Source organism: Columba livia, chromosome 1 (genome assembly GCF_036013475.1).
Source record: "Columba livia isolate bColLiv1 breed racing homer chromosome 1, bColLiv1.pat.W.v2, whole genome shotgun sequence".
NCBI lineage: Eukaryota > Metazoa > Chordata > Aves > Columbiformes > Columbidae > Columba > Columba livia.
In genome coordinates this window covers 155,597,205-155,614,850 of record NC_088602.1, presented here as the reverse complement: position 1 = coordinate 155,614,850, position 17,646 = coordinate 155,597,205, and the positions used below count along the sequence as shown (strand labels likewise).

General features: G+C 40.4%; 1 long non-coding RNA gene across 4 annotated transcripts in view; it reads right to left on the bottom strand.

Annotated features, from left to right (window-relative positions):
• LOC110359364 (uncharacterized) overlaps positions 1 to 17,646 on the bottom strand; it is a 75,765-nt gene that overhangs the window by 15,236 nt on the left and 42,883 nt on the right. For 2 of the 4 annotated variants that reach the window (XR_010467890.1, XR_010467889.1), the window contains one exon: positions 1,297 to 12,272. This is a non-coding gene — a long non-coding RNA (uncharacterized LOC110359364). Of the gene's footprint in view, positions 1 to 1,296; positions 12,273 to 17,646 lie in introns of those variants that run through there. The other 2 variants (XR_010467891.1, XR_010467892.1) reach the window with 2 other exon arrangements.

The following is a 17,646-nucleotide window of genomic DNA, read 5'->3' as shown; positions in this document are numbered from 1 at the left end:
AGGGTGGAGGAGATTCTGTGGACAGGCTAACCTGCAGGAGCGAGCAGGAGGGTGCTTAGTCCACATCACTGTTTTTCTTCTACATTCATATACATCTCACATAATTTCCTCTCTTATTAACACATTTGTCTAATCTTCCTTAGCTGGATTCTGAAATGCACTACAAAAAAAAGCATTTCCACAACAGTAACAAAATGCTCATTTTGTAACTGTGAAGTTCTTTGTCATTCCACAGATGGAGCTATATTGTTGCATACTAATCCTTTTTAATTCCAATAACTTCTCTGTACTTGGACGTTTCACGTATTTATACTAGAACACTCCCAAAAAGGCCAAAATAAAAGTAAAACCCAGATTCCTAGAGATGTCCCACAAATTGTCTTTTCAAGATTATCGCATTAGCACAGCAGATTAGCTTGATAGACTGGATATAATGCGCTCTCATTTTAGCTAATGCTGCTTTACTGAAAGGGCTAACAAACTTAATTCTATCCAGGCCAGGATTACCTGACAGAGTAACTGAGTAATTTTGTGTACTTACAGATGGGACAAAGCAGATTCATTTATTTCTTTGCACCATTTGCATTATTTTTTTGGCCATTACTTATCCATGGACTGCCGCTGCTGAGAGGCTTTGGTGATGTCTCACTGCCTGGAGGGGTTTTGACACTAGGTCCACTCATCCTCAAGCAAACCACCTCTGGCCATGGTCCCTCATTGCCAGTGCTTGTCTGCCCCTGCACAGGGGCTGGAGCGGCTGTTGGCAGGATGCTGTTCCTGTGAGACCAAAGTGCTTGCCCAGGAGCCTGACCAGATGACAGGGCCCTCACCCTCCCCACTCTAGGCTCCTCCCATGGCTTCTGAGTACCCAGAGGGATATTTTTAGCTTTTACCTGCTTTTCTGAATGATGGTAACCCCTCTTAGGGCAAGGGCCAAACCGCCTCTGGGTTTGTCCTGTTGTTGTCGGACTCTAAGGTCAGTGGGTAACCTCCCATCCCGGATGTGCTGCGGTCACTCCAGGAGGTATCACACTGTCTGGGTAACCTCACATTTACACGGTACCAGACAGTCACAGGTTAGCAGGCACGTACCGCGGCTTTGCCAAGGTACAAGAGCCAAATCTATCTTGGCAGCAATAACAAGGCAGTCACAAGGTGAGTGGCAGGGCTATAGTTGTCCCAACCTGTAGCAGAGCAGAAGCCAGTGCGTGGGTAACCTTCCTCTGAAAGACAAACTCCAGCCCTTCTCATCTCCTTAATTATATGGTCACTACCAACAGTTTAAAAAAACAGCTCTTTTTTTTCTTTTTTTTTTTTTTTTTTAATATGCTCATCCTGACTGTGACCATGCTGTGGAGCCTCATGCATTTCAAAGGCTTTCTCTGCTGGAGTGGTCATATATAGCAAGGCTGCGTTGAAAAAGAAATGCTAGCAATGAAAAACTTTTACAGCTTGCTGCTGGCTTCAGACAATCTCCACAATGTTAAAAAGCAGAAGAGGACATGAAAGAGGGAAGATTCAGGCCACAAGAAGAGACTAATGGGACATCAAATCACATATCCTAAGAAAGTCCTGTATGGGGGGCTGAGGAAGAGTGATGAAAGGACTCTCATTCTCAGGAAGTTTTAATTAGTAATGCCCTTGTGGAGAAGCCACTGTAAGGTCTCTTTTACTCTCAAATATAGTGAAGAACATGTCAAATGCAAGAAAGTACTGAGGGACAAAACACTCACTGCAGTCTATATAGGATGGCACAGAAATCTCACTAGGAAGGAAGAAAATTCTTCATTGAGAGCTGAGTCTTAGAACACCTACACCTTGTTCTCTGGTACCTTTGTCCATGGACTTTGAGTCACTTTAATGAGGAGTGCAGGTTCCCCTATTTCACTGAGGAGGGAACTGAAAGAAGTTAGAGACAAGTCTTTGAACCAGTGGTTGCTAGTTTTCTTTCCCCGATTTGACATCTCTGCAGCCTGAGTCTTAAAAATTGTGGACATCTAGAGACTCCATTTGATTAATCTGTTTTAGAGGAGCTTGAGTGGGACTGGCATGACTAAATTCATCTCAAGTAACAGTAGAAGAGCATGAAATAACACATGTATTTCACAGTTCAGCTTGGCATCCCTCTTTTGGGAATATGTGCTAGACTTTAGTCCTAGGTGAGCCATTTTGACAAAAAAAAAAAAAAAAAAAAAAAAGAAAGATCTAACATATGCAATGGCAAAACTAAGAATGCAAATAAATGTTGAAATGTAACTCTGTCTGTCTGTCTTAAAATAGCCTGCCCTACAATAATAATGTTGCTACATTTATATAACTGACAGTGGGAACATCAGGCAGAATAGAAGCATAACCATTTTTGAGACTATTTGGTGTTCCAATACGTTGGCCATTCTCCCTTTCCAAGCTGCCAAACAGCTCCATGGGAAGTGGGATGTACAACCTGTGCAGGCAAACCTCAGGCTGTGGCTGGACCATGCAATAGGGATGTTTGTCAGGTTCCTGGAGCCAGGAAAAAAACACACAGGGCATGAACATGTGTCCTGTATAAAACACTCATTAGTTCAACTTTGCTCAAAAATTATTAACGAGTTAACTCTGCACCTGCAGTGCTTAGGTCTGATCACATATTGTCTCTCTGTGCTACTTCTGGTTTCTATTGGATTAGGTAATGCCTGTTTTCCCCCAGCTGAACTAGAAGCATGAACTTCCCATCATGTGGCTGATTAACCCATCTCCAGCCTGCAGACATGCCTGGACAAGGCCGAAGTTGTTTTCCTGCAGACTTCATTAATCTAGTATTAATTAATGAGGGATGCCAGTCTCACTGACTTCTGCAGGCCAACATAAAAGACTAAACACGAGGGAAAGAGTTGTGTCCAAGTCTAAGAGGTTGTCTCTGTAAGCCTTTGGTTTGAATTAAACACACATACTTCCTTTTTCAAATTACATTTTTGTCTCGTGAAGGTTGTGGTACTGAAAACCAGCTTTGCCCAGCAAGAAACCCTGTGTGAAGAGTGTAAAATATGCTGCCCTGGCAGTCTGCCCACTGCCTGTTTTGCTGAGATTTGCCTTGAAGAGAAGGAATGGAAGTCCCCATTCCCTTCATGGTGACCTTGTGATGGAGATGTCCCTGGCACAAGGACCATGGGACCTGCCCAGGAGCAGGGTGGACACAGCAGTGGGAAGCCATGTGCCTGGAGGCAGGTGGGGGAACTCTAGGAGCAGAGCTACAGGAGCAGCTGGAAGCTGAGGAAAGGGGTACATTTTTCAGTATCTTGTTGCAAACTTCAAAATGGTTAAGGCAAAGCCTATCCTAGATTATTCCAGACAATGTACAGATTACACTTGTCGAACAGTTCTATTTCTTTGCATCAACACCATAAACTAAAAACAAATATATGCTTTACTTTTCAGGGTTTTAATCTCTGGATTGCTCTAGATTGAGTTTTCCTATTGGAAGAAACTATCGCAGCTCATGTGAATTTGTCCTCATAAACCTCCCTTCAAAAATGAGAGAAAACTTATGTACAAAACTATTTTCCAAGTTTATGTATGGAGGCTTTTTATTATCATCGAGTATTTCTTGGCATCATTAATAAATTGAACGGTTTCTATGCTTTTATTCATGTACATCAATCTATCTTCTTTGAGTACTATGTTGTTGTGGGGAGTTCCCAGGGTCAAAGTCCGGCCAGTACAAAGACATTATCTGATGATCTCCATGCTGCTAGCGACTGAAACAGAAATGTAATGCTACAGGCAAAAAGTGCAGTACTTCCTGCTGTAAAATTTATTTCACAATACTGGCTGGCATATATGGCATTTCAAATACTGGTTAGTGTACCATCGCATACCAGTTGATTGCAGCTGCTGCAAGTAACCCTATATGTCATGGTCAGGAGCCGCTCCAAGAATAATGCAAATATTGCAGGATGTTGGAAATCTTTATTAGGAGAAGCATTGCTCAGTCTTCTGCATCAGCTGAGTTGAGGCCTCTTCCTTCTAAGATAGCATTTTTATTTGTACCCATTCAGAAGTCAGTCACCAAAATATTACTTTTAGATGCACTATTAAGTGACCTCTGATGTGATGCCAACATCTTGCCTTGAAGGAGCGCAGTCCAGTTTTTCATATTAAGTTCTCTTTTCTGACATTGCTTTCTGAGATAAAATAGTATGCATTCTCCTGTCATGAGTTTAAAAAGTCCACAAAATTTATTAACTTTTAATTTAGATTTACAAGAAGTAAGTAAAAAGAAGAAAGAAGTATTAGTATACAAAGGTCTGACCAACACCACCAGCACGGGGAGCAACATGAGGAAAAATAAGCCCTAACTTTGATTTGCTGTTTTGGGCCTTTTTTTCTTTTATTTTCTTTTTTTTTACAAGAAAAATGATTATTTTTGACAGTTTTATTGAATATTGTGTGAGTTAACTCATTGAATATAAGAACATTCTGCAAATGAATAGTTCAAAATATTAAGAGCTGAGGTCTATCCTAAGGCATATAAGGACATCCTAGGTCAATGGCTCAGATTCATGTCACCTGTTTCAGGGTGTGGGCATGCTGGGCATTCTCTGTCATCAATAAGTAACGTAGGCATCTTCCAGTCGACTAATTAGTCTGCTGAAATCTCTCCATTGACTGGAAAAGAAATCAGGGTGAATACATGCTTCACTTAACTGGATGCCTCATTTCAGCAAGATGCAGTAAGTGCCAGCAAGCTTGAAGTTATAAACCCAAGAGCAGAATTTGGCTTTGCATGTGTGTGGTATTTAACCATAAGACAAGCATCCAAATTCATTCAACAGAAAAAACCTCACATTACTTAAAGTGCTAATTAAATTACATGTCGAAGTAACAGATCTTTACCACTACAAGGAAAAGGTTTATAATGTTCATCTACGTGGACTGGTAAGTACAGAGAGCCTTATGTATGGGATTCATTAATAATCATAAATAACACATGACACTAAAAAGCAGTAACTTTTTGTTGTAACATTAAATTTTGTGAAGCTATCAAACCCCTCACTGCATTAAAAAGCCATGTCTTTGGGTACAGATCAAACAGCTCCTCATGTGGCACAGTTAGAAGCTTCAATTTACAAGTCTTAATTTGCAAGAAGTCATAATTACAACCAGTTCTTATCAATGTTCTGTCCAGTCCTTGCTTAAAATAATCTCTTGTGCACCTGATTAAGTTCTAAGAACTACATATCTCTTCACTGCTACATGCCTCATTTCTTGTTCTAATCTCCTTAATCCTTACATGATTCTCTCATAGCTCTTGTGAGGAGATCCATAATAATTTGGGCCAAGGAGGTATAAGATTTGCACCAGTATTACATCAGTGTGCTTTCACTCTCTTCCCTCAAATCTAGGCAACCAAGCACACTATGTAGTGCTTAGGGCCAGATGCTTATATCACCTTAACTAGGTGCTCTGTACCACCTTCACTCTCGAAGCACATGAAAAAAGTCAGGAGGATTGTCTCTACAGGAAGGCTGTATCTGCTCTTTGAAAGTATGCGAGAACCTGGCCTCTGTTGATTATACAAGATGCACACGTAAAGCCAACTTTGATGTAATAATAATTGAAAAATGTAAACTCCTGCTGATAGAACTGCTAATTACATTCTGCAAGTGTACTATTAGATCAGAGGGATTAATGTATGGCATTGATAGAAATTCCTATTTTGATGGATATCATGTGCATTGATTTAGTAATTCTTCATACCTCTCCATAGTCCAGAAAAATGAGGAATTACTGGCTCACCAAGGATGTATAAAATAAGATGAGTGTTTAGGAGCATCTGTCCCTCAAAGTTTCTGCCATCTTTGCTTTTTCTTATTATTTGTCTTTGGTACTTACATTTTCAGTGCAAGAGTGGGATTTCAAATCTTGTGCTGTGAAAACTAATGGGTTACTTATTCACAGCAAACAGGTGGCAAGAACAAATGCAGCTACAACAGCTAAACCGAGGGTTCAAGCAATCTGCCACCAATCCTTAACTGCAAGAACCAGGTCCGAAAGGAACATGGTAATCCAAGATACACATCCATTTACTACTTAGTGTTTTAAACTGGGTTACTAGTAAGGATGCACTTCTTGTCATTTTCATGATGCATCTGAACGTTCCTGGGGGATTATGCTGCCAGGACCAAAGAGTCACTTGCAAGCATCAATTAATAAAGACCTGGGTGCATTTCAGTCAACTGCCTGCAGAGACCTGAACGATTCTGTAAATCTCAAACATCCTCCAAGACATGCAGACTGCAAGGAACTTTGTTCAAAACATAATGAAAAATTTCCAAGTGCTTAAGCTCACAGAATGTAGACTTCAACTTCCTTGCTATTGTTCTTCTAACACAAGCTATCATTAGTGATGTGCTTGGTTGAGAATTCAGGCTCCAACATTCCTTTGAGAAGACTACTCATTTTTCTGAAAAATGGCTCCTAGTTCTGTAAGGACAATTTAAGCCATAGCGAATGCTGCTGGCTCCAGGGTGAGAGTCTTTTTATAGGACAGAGAAATGGCTGATTCTCCTTTCCTCTAAGATCACCATATAGTGAGTAGTTTCACTGGAGCTGGAAGAAATGTGCAAGTGCAAGACCAACACGAGTCAGCAGGGAAACCCAAGGCTCTGCAGATGAGTCATTTTTAGTTTTAATCGTGACAAATGTGAGCCTGAACATTACCTTCCTGATGCACGCATGACCCAGCAGACTCAGACCGAGGTGCAGGCAGGTGTTTCAAAATTATAGCTTCACTAAATCCCCGTCTCCTTAAAGAAGAGTGATCCTTACAGAATGAATACTGAACATCTCTACAAATTATCTTTTTATGATTTTTTTTTTTTTCACCATCTTTTCAGTTTTCCCAGATCCCTCTAATTCAAAAGCTTTCTGCCTAGGGAAACTGGGAGATTCATAGTATGAGACAGCCTCAGGGACAGTCTTGGCTAGATGCTAAGTTAGGCGTATTGAACATATGGACATGGTTGGACACTACGGACATAGTTTAAGCTAAGATATGTGGAAGTCAACATAAGGGGCACATGAAGGGATAATCACTCAGTCTTTCCTAAGAGGTCCTAAGAGGCTGTTTGGCAAGGCTCCCACAGGACTGTGGCAGCCGAGTCGACAGCCTGTGGCCAGCGAACATGACATATTAGAGAACAATTCATCTTCATTCCAAATTATCTGCCATTAGTCAGTGTGTACGCGTACACAGTAATTAATCCCCTTTATTGCTGAAGGGCTGGTTCACTGCAATGTAACACAAATTTCTCCATCCGCCTTTGTTTGCTGCTGTCAGCAGCTTTGCTTGGGCCTGTTCCTGATGACACTCTTTCCTTCTCTACTCCTGATGCAAGCTGCAAAAGTGGTAGTGGAAATTCAAACACTAACCCAGAGGTGAATAACTTGGATAAGTTAAATTTATAATCATCTAGTTGCAAAAATCTGTTTAAACTGATGTAATTTGTTTCTGTATTCTATGGCATACTGATATATCAGACAAAAATATCATCTATGCAAATGACTTTCATTGCAAGAGAAGTCTCTAAAAATTATGGAGTTAGAGATCAAATTACATGACTTTCTCCCTGCTGTCATTCAGATAAGCAATTTTTTTTTTATTTCCAGCATATGTGATGATGAAATGTGGGTTTGGATCAAACCCTCCACCTAAACACCTCAAAATAATTCAGGCTTGAATTGGCACCACTTATAGTTGAATGCCAGGTAAGCTGTCTGCCGCCCAGATGTCAGAAGCAAATACAATTTTCACAATTAATAGCATTATTTATACCTATTTATTGTTATTCTAGCTAGTATATTATTACTAATAATGATGTAGGATTGGGGATTTGTTGCCTTGACATTATTTATTTGTTTGGGGTTTTGCAAAATCAGGTGGGAAATACTTTTTAAAGAAATTGCACTAAAAAAATGGTATTTGATCTTCATGTTTTTATAATTTATACTATTTTCAAGTCAAAATTTGAAGTTTTGTTTCCACACATTTTAGAGGAAATCTTTCTATTATTACAAATAATTTTTATGCAAAAGTTGCCAATTTGCTTTTTGTTTCTTTTTTTTTAAAAAAAACCCTATTAGAATTAATGTCTGATTAGAGTAGAATACATATCTATGGACTAATTATTTAGTTACCTCAGTTCAACTGATTGCCAAAAATGGGGTAATGTCTTTCAAAATTAGCAAGACTTGGTAATTCCTGTGTGCAGAATACAATTAGCACAAAGCTACTACTACAGCAAATAGCCTTAAAAGCATTACAGCAGAACGGTTGGATGTATCCAGAATATAGACAAGGAAGTACATGCAATTAGAGATTCCAGCTTTTTCTTTAATATTCTCAGTGGCATTTGCATAATTAAGCAAAGTGTTTGTAATATTAAGGAATGCCACCTGGGGATGGATCTCTCTGAAATTACATCCTCTCCTATTCATGCCATATGATGCTGTTTTACACATGCTAGCTTAGATGTAGTCAAACCAAAGAACTGCTGTATGATGATGTCCACCACTATTAGCTAGTTAATTATAAAACTAATATAGAGCTATGCAGATGCTGCCTTTGGGACTGCAGTGTCAGTGAACAATTCAGCTGTTAAGGAAGTTCACACTATGGTTTTGCATTTCCTGGTCTTATTTTCCACACCTTTTCTGAAAACTTCCATGTCCTTTTATCTCTAAATATGACCTTATACTTCAGCTAAATAATGGTCCTAAATTAACTGTTGTTAAGCTTTTCAACCTAACTGTTTTCCTTGTGTAATTATGCAGGCATAAATCTTCTAGCCAATGTAATCTCTCCTCAAACCTTTTTGCCCCAAATCGTTTCAGATTTGTTAGAAAGGGAAAAGAGTTTGAAACATCTTAAAAATGAACGGGGGCGGGGGGGTATCCTGCATTTTTTTGGGTGGTTCTGCCAGTAAACTGAAAAATCAATCTGTCATACAATAGTTGCCATAAGTCACAAAAGAAGGAATAATTTTGGTATTTGTTAAACATGCAAATTAAGGGAGGAAAAGCAAAATATTTAGAACATTGAAAGAAAATCAGTAAACCTAACCTTTCTTCTATTTGTCTGTATTTCAGCCAAGTGGATTATTTGGAATTATGCTGAGGACACTCAGATAGCTGGGGTTTAGCTGGTATGGGATTTAGCAGGAACCTCCCTCATGCTTCTTTCCCTGTCTGGGAGATACTTGCTGTAAACATCCATAGGGTATTGGTAAAATTTTGCTAAAGCTGAGCTGCCATTGTAGAGCAACACAAAACATATGCACAAAGCAAGGCACAGTGAGAACAGCCAAATGTAATTCAGCGTCTGCATCTGAAGCTTGCAGATCATATTTTGTGTGACCCAAATCACCACCTTTGATCTCAGATTTGCTCCACTGCCACTAAAAAGTCTTTGTCTATGTTACTATTGTTTTCTTCTGTCTGGAGTAGTGTGGGAGGGAAACATTTTAGGGCAAGATTAAATTGACTCCAGATGGCTAAGCTGGACTCTCAGATCAAACTCCTGTTTGGGTTCTCATTATCTCAAATCTCAGGCTCCACAGTGTGCTCCTCTTTGACCTTGGCAAACCCAGTCTGATACCCACCCAGAGAAGGACTGCAGAGAGCACTGTCCTTGCCAGTCTCCTCAGTGGCATTCAGGGTGCTTGCCCTCGCTGGTGCACCTCTTCAGTGTTAGTCTCCTTCTCTATCTTTACTGACAAACTTTTCTCTGTCATTAGGTATCAGGAGGGGACCTTCTGCTTCATCTTGGCCCATGATGTTATCCTCTGTCGCCAGTTTTCAAACCAGGTCCTTCACGCATACTTCCCTGCTTGGAGGATGCTCCCTGTAATCACCTGTGGAGTGACCTTGCTGTCCTCTTATGGTCCCTTCCTTAACACCCCCCCTTGCTTTGATAGCAGTAAGAGACTCGGTAGCAGCCAGGTTGCAGATGTGCTGTAGTTTCTTCTCTACAGAAGAAAAGCAGAATAAATCTTCTACAGAAGAAACCTTCCTCACAGAGATGGGTTTCATGGAACATGTATTTTTCACCTGGAGCTGCAACAAGATTTATAGGATATTCAGTGGCCATGGCTCACTCTATTTGGAGTCAGGAATATCCTGCCTAAGCGTACCAGGGATCAGCAGATTCCTACTGCTTCTGGGGGATAGTCAGGGACCCTTAATTCCATCTCTGGAGGTCAGTCAGACCTTCACGAGGCTCCCAGCACACAGGCACACTGCCTGGGTGTCATATGAGCTCTCTGAAGCAGTCACATAACTTTCTTGGACGATAACCACTTGTGAATAAGGGATCACTGCAGCCAGGCATGCTGATGATCTATTATTCAAATGACAGCAATACCCAAAAAAGAAAAAGCCACGCTTGGATTCTGTATAATCACAGGATAGCAATCAACCTCCGAATGCACGGGTGGCTGCTTCCCGGGCACCACACGTCTAGTAGAAGAATGCCAGGCTTGCAGCCATTAATTAGTACTTAATAAACTGAAAAGGTGTAATTTACAATTCTCATTTACCTCCGGGAGCAAGAAGTATTCTTCTTGCTGCCTCTGCATTTTTTCCAGGCCTCAGGCCTTCCTGTTTTCCCTCTGCTCTCAGCAGCCATGGAGAGAAAATACAATGGCATCTTTAAGCTGAGCGAGACAGTTCATTTCCTATGATTGGTGGCACTGTTCTTGCAGCTGGCTAGCAAAGCCAAAATCACGTGTCTTTTTACATATAGCACTCAGCTAAATCGATTCAGGAGCTGTATTTCAGCTAAATGTGCAATGCAGTGAAGGCAGGATCCTCTGATGGCACAGACGCAGAGTCCCCACGCTGAAGTGGGTCTACATTTGGCTGCATTTAACTTGACAAGAAGATGGTCTTTAGCCACTTTATTTATTTCAAATTGCTACATCTACGCAGAGAAACAGAGCCTCATCACTACGGAGCAGATTGTGATCTAGTCGTTAAAGCAAAGACTGAGGATTTGGGATTTCCAGTCTGACACTGGCTGTGCCAGCTGCCCTTTCTATAGCTTTAGCAGATCTAGCAACATGAATGTCTTCTCTCTATAATGGAGTTGGTACGTATTAAAGGTGGCCATGCATGTGTACATATCTCTGCAGTCCCTCATCAATGTCAGGAAACTCAGTTATTACCCTTCACTGTGCAAAGGCAGTGCCTGGGATGATAAATCATAGCTCACAACCCCACTGTACAATAGGACACCAGTCACCAAGTGAGTGGAGTTAAAAAAAATATCCTCAGCCACAGACAGCAAAAAGGCTTTAAACTGTGTCTTTATGTCCAGCAAAAGCATGAAGAATATTGAGAGGTTTATTATGCATGATACAAAAAAGAGAAGTCACTAAATGTGATTGCAAGAAAATTAATGCAGAGAGCAGGTTTGTAATACAAAACATATAAAAGCTTAAGAACAATGTAGAAATGTTCCTTTGGTCCCAGAACAGACATTTTCTGAAAAACTATTTCAAAATACGCTTATTCTGATACTGTAATAATTCAACCTCTTTCAAAAAATTAATCCATCCATTTGTATCTCTAAATACTGTCTTTTACTCAGCCTTAAAAGTGCTCTTGATTTAACTATCATTAAGCCGTTCAGCCTTGTCATTCTCCTCGTGTTACCATGTAAGCATAAAACTGCCAGACTATCTCAGCTGACCTCAAACAAATGAAGCAGTATTGTGGATAAAGACCTAGAAAATCACAGTCAAAGCTCTCATTGACTTCAGTAGTGTCAAGGTTTAATCTACATGTTCTCTAATGCAATGCCTCTCTGAAGCTACAAAGGCAATTGATTGTAACTAGCAAAGTACACGCTGATGACCTCCAGCTGAGGTGCCTATCCTTACATAGTGGATTTCGGCTTACTGGCAATAGATTTGCATTTCTTGGTTGCCGTTTAACCCACACGTACCTGTGGACGGAAGACTGAAAGCCTGGTCCCCACTGGAATGGCACAGACCTGTATCTGAATGGCAGGTTCAGCAAACTGCAAGAACTGGTGGTGTGCAGCTGCAAAGCTCTGTAGGCCAGAGCTATATTTTCTACTAATTTTGTATTACCATTTCCCAGTGTGACTGTGTCATCTTCAGAAGCTACGTTGTGATTCAAGAGCATAAGTCTTCTTAGATTTCACTCCTGAAAGTCGTGGAACATATCCAAGCATTGTGCAGACATTCTTCCCCATTAGTGGCCAGAATCTGGAACATCGAAAAAGTGTCGAACTTGAGATTACTCTACATATATAAAGGTGTCTGAGCTGATACCTGCCTTTCATAGGTTGTTGTGGATCCTTTTTCAATGCCTCCTCGATCTGAATGCTGGCTAATGCAGACAGGCTCATTTTTCTGGGAACACAGCTGCCCTATCTGAGCATGTGAAAGATGAAAACACAGGCAGATTTATGTAAAAACAGAATAAAACAAAACAAAAATAGTGCTAGGTGTTCACAGAGGTGAGTCAACAGGGCCCCCAGGGCTCAACACTGACTGAACAATTTAAGGGGTTTTATGCTGGGTCTAGTGATGGGAAAGGTCCTGCAGCCGCCAGTGGCCATAGAGATACCGTGACTAATGCAGAAGATGAGATAGCTTTGCAAAACACAACTGTTTGGTGATCATAGAAGGAAATCTTTAATATGGACTTGCAATGTTGCCTTTGATGGGAAAGGAAAAATCCAGTCCTGAGCATCTGAACACTGAACTGAGAAAAAAGAAAGAGGGCTTCAGGGAAGTGAGCATTAACCAATTTGCAATACATTTCACTATTTAAAAAATTAGTCCTCTTTCTGCTAAATTAAACTGAATCAGTAGCTTAGTTTAATTCTGGCTACTGTAGTGAAATCCATCCTCATTTTCTGATCGTTCTCCTGCCTTGCAATGGGAATCATTCTGTGAGGCAAATCCTTGCACTAAAAAAAGAAGTAAGCAAACATAAATAATTTGATTATGACCATTTCATTTAGAAATGCAATGCCTTCAGGAAAACAACACTGAGTTTTGATCCATGACACATTTGAAGAACAGGCTGATATATTCATGCAAGTGGTTTGTATCTGTGCAATGACATAAACAGGCATGTCGACTTTTAGATAATTTGACTTTGGAGACATTTTTCTCTTTTTTTACAACTCGGTTGAATTTTTTATTTTTTTTTTTTTAATAGGGGAGTCATTCCACATATTCCAGGATTCTTTTAACATATGTTATAGCTTTTTTGTTTCAGACTTGCATTTTAGTTAATGGACAAAGTTTAATGGTACTTATTAACCTCATCTCAGCCCATTAAGCTTTGAAAGGAATAAAGTATAAAGCTGTGATATGAATTAAATAAACATCTGAGAGATTGTTTTCAGTGAATGCCAAGATATCTATTTTAAATAAATAATGAGCCCAATTGATTTATATTTTTAATGCTTTCTGCTTCAAAAAAGGTTATTGCTCTACATCAGACAAGTAGTTACTAGTTTAGAATGTAAAAATAGTCTATAAAAAGCTAAAAAAATATTTTCCTTTATGGAGAATAACAGAAAAAGTTGTTTCTCCTATGAGCATCTTTGGAAATTTTATATATTATTAAATATTCCTAGTTTTGAACATTCAGCTGTTTTTGACTGGCAACATTACTTATTCTCACCAGTAGCCACCTCAGGATGTTGTGAGAAGCAGAACTGCCTCTATGGAACACTGTGCAAAATGAACAGATTTCAGCACAAGTCAAAAAATAATGATGAGGAGGACTCAAGTAGGGAGATTGTTGCAGTGGTAACTCTGTTCCTGGCAAGCCAGGTGTGTTTGTGCAGATGATCTTCTTAACATCCAGAGAAAGAGAAGGGTGGTGTTAAGAAGGAACTTTTCCCTTCCCTTCCCTTCCCTTCCCTTCCCTTCCCTTCCCTTCCCTTCCCTTCCCTTCCCTTCCCTTCCCTTCCCTTCCCTTCCCTTCCCTTCCCTTCCCTTCCCTTCCCTTCCCTTCTTTTTTCTTTCCTCATTAAAAAGGAAAAAAAAAAGGGTTCTCTTTGGGTTCTCTTTTTTTTTTGGTGGTTCTGCAAGCCATATTTGTGAGAACGCATCAGGCTGTTGCTTCTGTGGATGTTTCTCACTTAGGGCTGGTGTCCACAGTAGGACAGTACCTGAGCATTTTGGCATCTTCAAAGCACAGATCATCAGAAAGCCACTCTGAAGGAGAAGATGCTAAGAGTCTAGTTATGGCCAAGTGCCACAGAGTTTTACATCTGTGGTAATACCTGTTTCAAATGTCTCCATGAGACCTCAGCCACCCGCTCCTCCTCCCAGTCACCTTCTCAGCTGTGCCTCTCCAGCCTCTTTCAGGTCCACATGGTAAAATTATACCAGTTAGTTGATCCAAGATAAAAGTAAGCCTCCATGAAAAAGGAGAAGACACTGTTTTCCACTTAGAGTAGTTCCCTGGTAGGACTCATTGCTCAGCCCCACAACAGTGGTGGTAGCATGTGACCAGGACATGTCAGGGCAGGGAAACCTGAAGGTGACATTGGGTCTGAGGAACACGTAGGAGCAGTCAAGAACCATGTTTGAGTTCCACATTTCTTGGACTGCATTGAGACTCTCCTTGGTGGAAGTGAAATAGCCTTGATCTGGCTCAGTGAAAATCTAGTGAACACCTATGTACTGCAGTCTTCTGTGGCGTAATGAAGTATTTCACACACTTTTCTCTAGTTAATGCATATTAACTTCCTGCAGATGTGTGTATACATGAAGTTATTTTGGAAAGGCAGCCCCTGAGCACTCTTGTACGTGAAGTGCTGCTCCCAAAGATGGTCCAAAGTCCTGCAGCGGGGCAGGAGCTGCCCTCGCCCTCTCTGCCAGCCCTGGGATGATCTTCCTTCTGCTGTGGGGCCCAAAGGCACCGGAGCCAGGAGGGCAATTGCAGGGGATTGCTGTGGGATAGGATTCACACCCCCTCAGCTCAGTTTGTTCTCCCTCTGACACCTCATTGGGGCACAGAGAGCCTGGCATAGCCAAAAGACAATTTTCTGGCCTGGGGACAACCCAGCCCATTGCAATTCATAATGGAGCTTCCATGAAATTACTTTGTTGTAACTTCGTCAGTACAAACTGAATTCACCATAATTAGTGCATTCACTGTGAATCCCAGTGGAAGCATCAATGATTTGCAGTTTATTCAAAAAGGTTGTTATTTTCCCTGACAAAAAATGATCAACTAAAAATATCTGATGTATTTCCTATTACTTTAGTGACTATAATGATATGTTTGGAAGAAACACCAATTTTCCTGTCTATTGCTTTTGACACAACAACAATTAGTCATAAGCAATGAAAAAAATACTTGCATTACTTAAGAAGTGGTGAGAAATACACAAATGTTTCTGTATTTGTAGCTGCTGCAATATTATTTGTTTACATTTTTCTGACCCAATTTGTAGGAGCAGGAATTTGGAAAAGATACTCTGTAAAAATTCAAACCTGTTGATAGTAAAGAGGCAAAAGAACTGTATTTCATCAGGGTAATTCTCCAGAGAAAAAAGATAGTAGCATCCAGGTATCACATCATGTAATGAAAATAACAATGTAGTTGTTGGGAAACCACAGCTGGCCTTAGGATAGTAGCACTTCCCTCCTTACAGAGAGAGAACACATCATATTATCTCTGTGTTTTGTCATTAAGTTTGGTTGCTATGTCAGTAGTTATTTAATTAAATATGTGAAAAAAATACATTTGTAAATGTTCTCCTTAATAATTTATTTTATCAATCTTTATTGACATGCTAGTTGGTCACTTCTTTTATTCCTCTATTTAATAAACATAAAAAGCTATGATGAAAATGGTCTCTTTTATTATTTCAGAAAATTAGAAAACCTTCTCTGCCACAACTTTATTGTATACATTTTTTGCCTTTACTTTCTCTTACTTTACTTTTCCCAAGTCTCTCTCCCTCCAGCCATTGCTCTTTGAGCTATACACATATGGTACCTTACACTTGCTTCCCAGCGTTGCAGCACTTTCTGTGCATCCATCTTCATAAATAATGCATGGGTGAAGTATCTGCCATTTACCTGACAATCCTTATGGGGAGGGTAGGTTCATTCTCCCAGCACCGACAGGTGAGTCATTGACACACATCACCCTTGTCATACAGGCTGGCTCTCTCAGAGAGAGCTGCATCTTTCTCTCAGCTTTTCCTAGCACCTTGTGCTCATTATACAATTATTAATTTAATGCCTGTTAAACATAAATCTAACGTGGTTTCAAAGTCTAGACTCCCAGGGCCACCATCTATACTCTTTACGAAGGCAAGATAATAACTGAGATACAGGCCTCTGTGAAGGTCCAAGCCTATTGTACTCCTCCATGTGGACTTGGAGCCTTCTCCTGTAATGATAGGACTTAGGTTAGGCTACACATGCTATCTCCCACTTTGATAAGAGAAATCCAGAGCCTGGCTGCTCCCAAGAAGAATATTAATCCAAGCATGAGCTACAGCTTTGTGGGCAGAAGGCACATGGTTATGGGTTAGCACACGAAGCTCTGATGAGAAGTGAGGTTTGGCTCCCATAAAAGCCAAAAGGAAATTTGCCTCTTGCTCAATGCAAAACCAGGTTCTGCCACAGCATGAGGCTATTTCTCCATTTGTTTCTTTTTCTTTTGAAGTTAGATAGTTTCCCTCCCCCACTTCTTCATTTTTTACTATTTCTGGGAGACTGAGAAATCTTGTTCTGGCAGTTTTTATATCTTGAACACTGAAGTAAATGATTTTGTTTCATTACTGCTCACCCTGCAGAATAGGAGTTTCCACTGTGCATTCTGCCTTGCAGTTTCCAATTACACACAAAAACACACACTGTTAAAATGTAGAATAACTCGCACTACTTGCACTTTTCTAAGCCCTACTTCTTATAGGAGTGATTTAAACAGGACCTACTGCATCAGCTAGGCAACTCAGTCTTCTTATTTTCCACAGATAATGGGGATCATCTGCTATTAATGAAGCTTAATTCATTCACCTCACTTCCCTTGTTGAGTACCCTCAGCAACAGCCCCCAAACAACAACTGAATGAGGATGGAAATGCTTTTTAAATGACTCAGCATTAGCATGGCCTGAGGTCTCCAAGACAGAGGCTACATGAATCCTGCAATGACAAGTCCTCTTTGCGGCTTCTTCGTTACAAAATCCCCTCTGGGGGCATCTTGATTCTGATGCCTTGGGAAGCCCATGAATTCCACCAGAGAATCCTCCTCCATGAAAACAGGGAGAGAGTATCAGACACATGGGGGCATTTTCTCAGAAGGTCCTGGGGTGGAGAACAGGCTTTAAATAACACCAGAGTTAGGAGAAATCACTAAAGCAGAGAACTGCGTACACACCTTCTCCCTGAGGTAGTGTTCAAAATGTTTTACAAAATAAGCATCGCACGCAGTCACTGGTGAAGAGCTGGGTTGTTCACAACTCATTTTGTTTTACTCACAGAATTGCTAGCTTCTCATATGGAACAGATATGCCTGATTATAGATCATGAAATGAATGTATATGAATGTTTCCAGGACTCCTGAGCCCTCCCTTGGCTTATAAAGCCCTT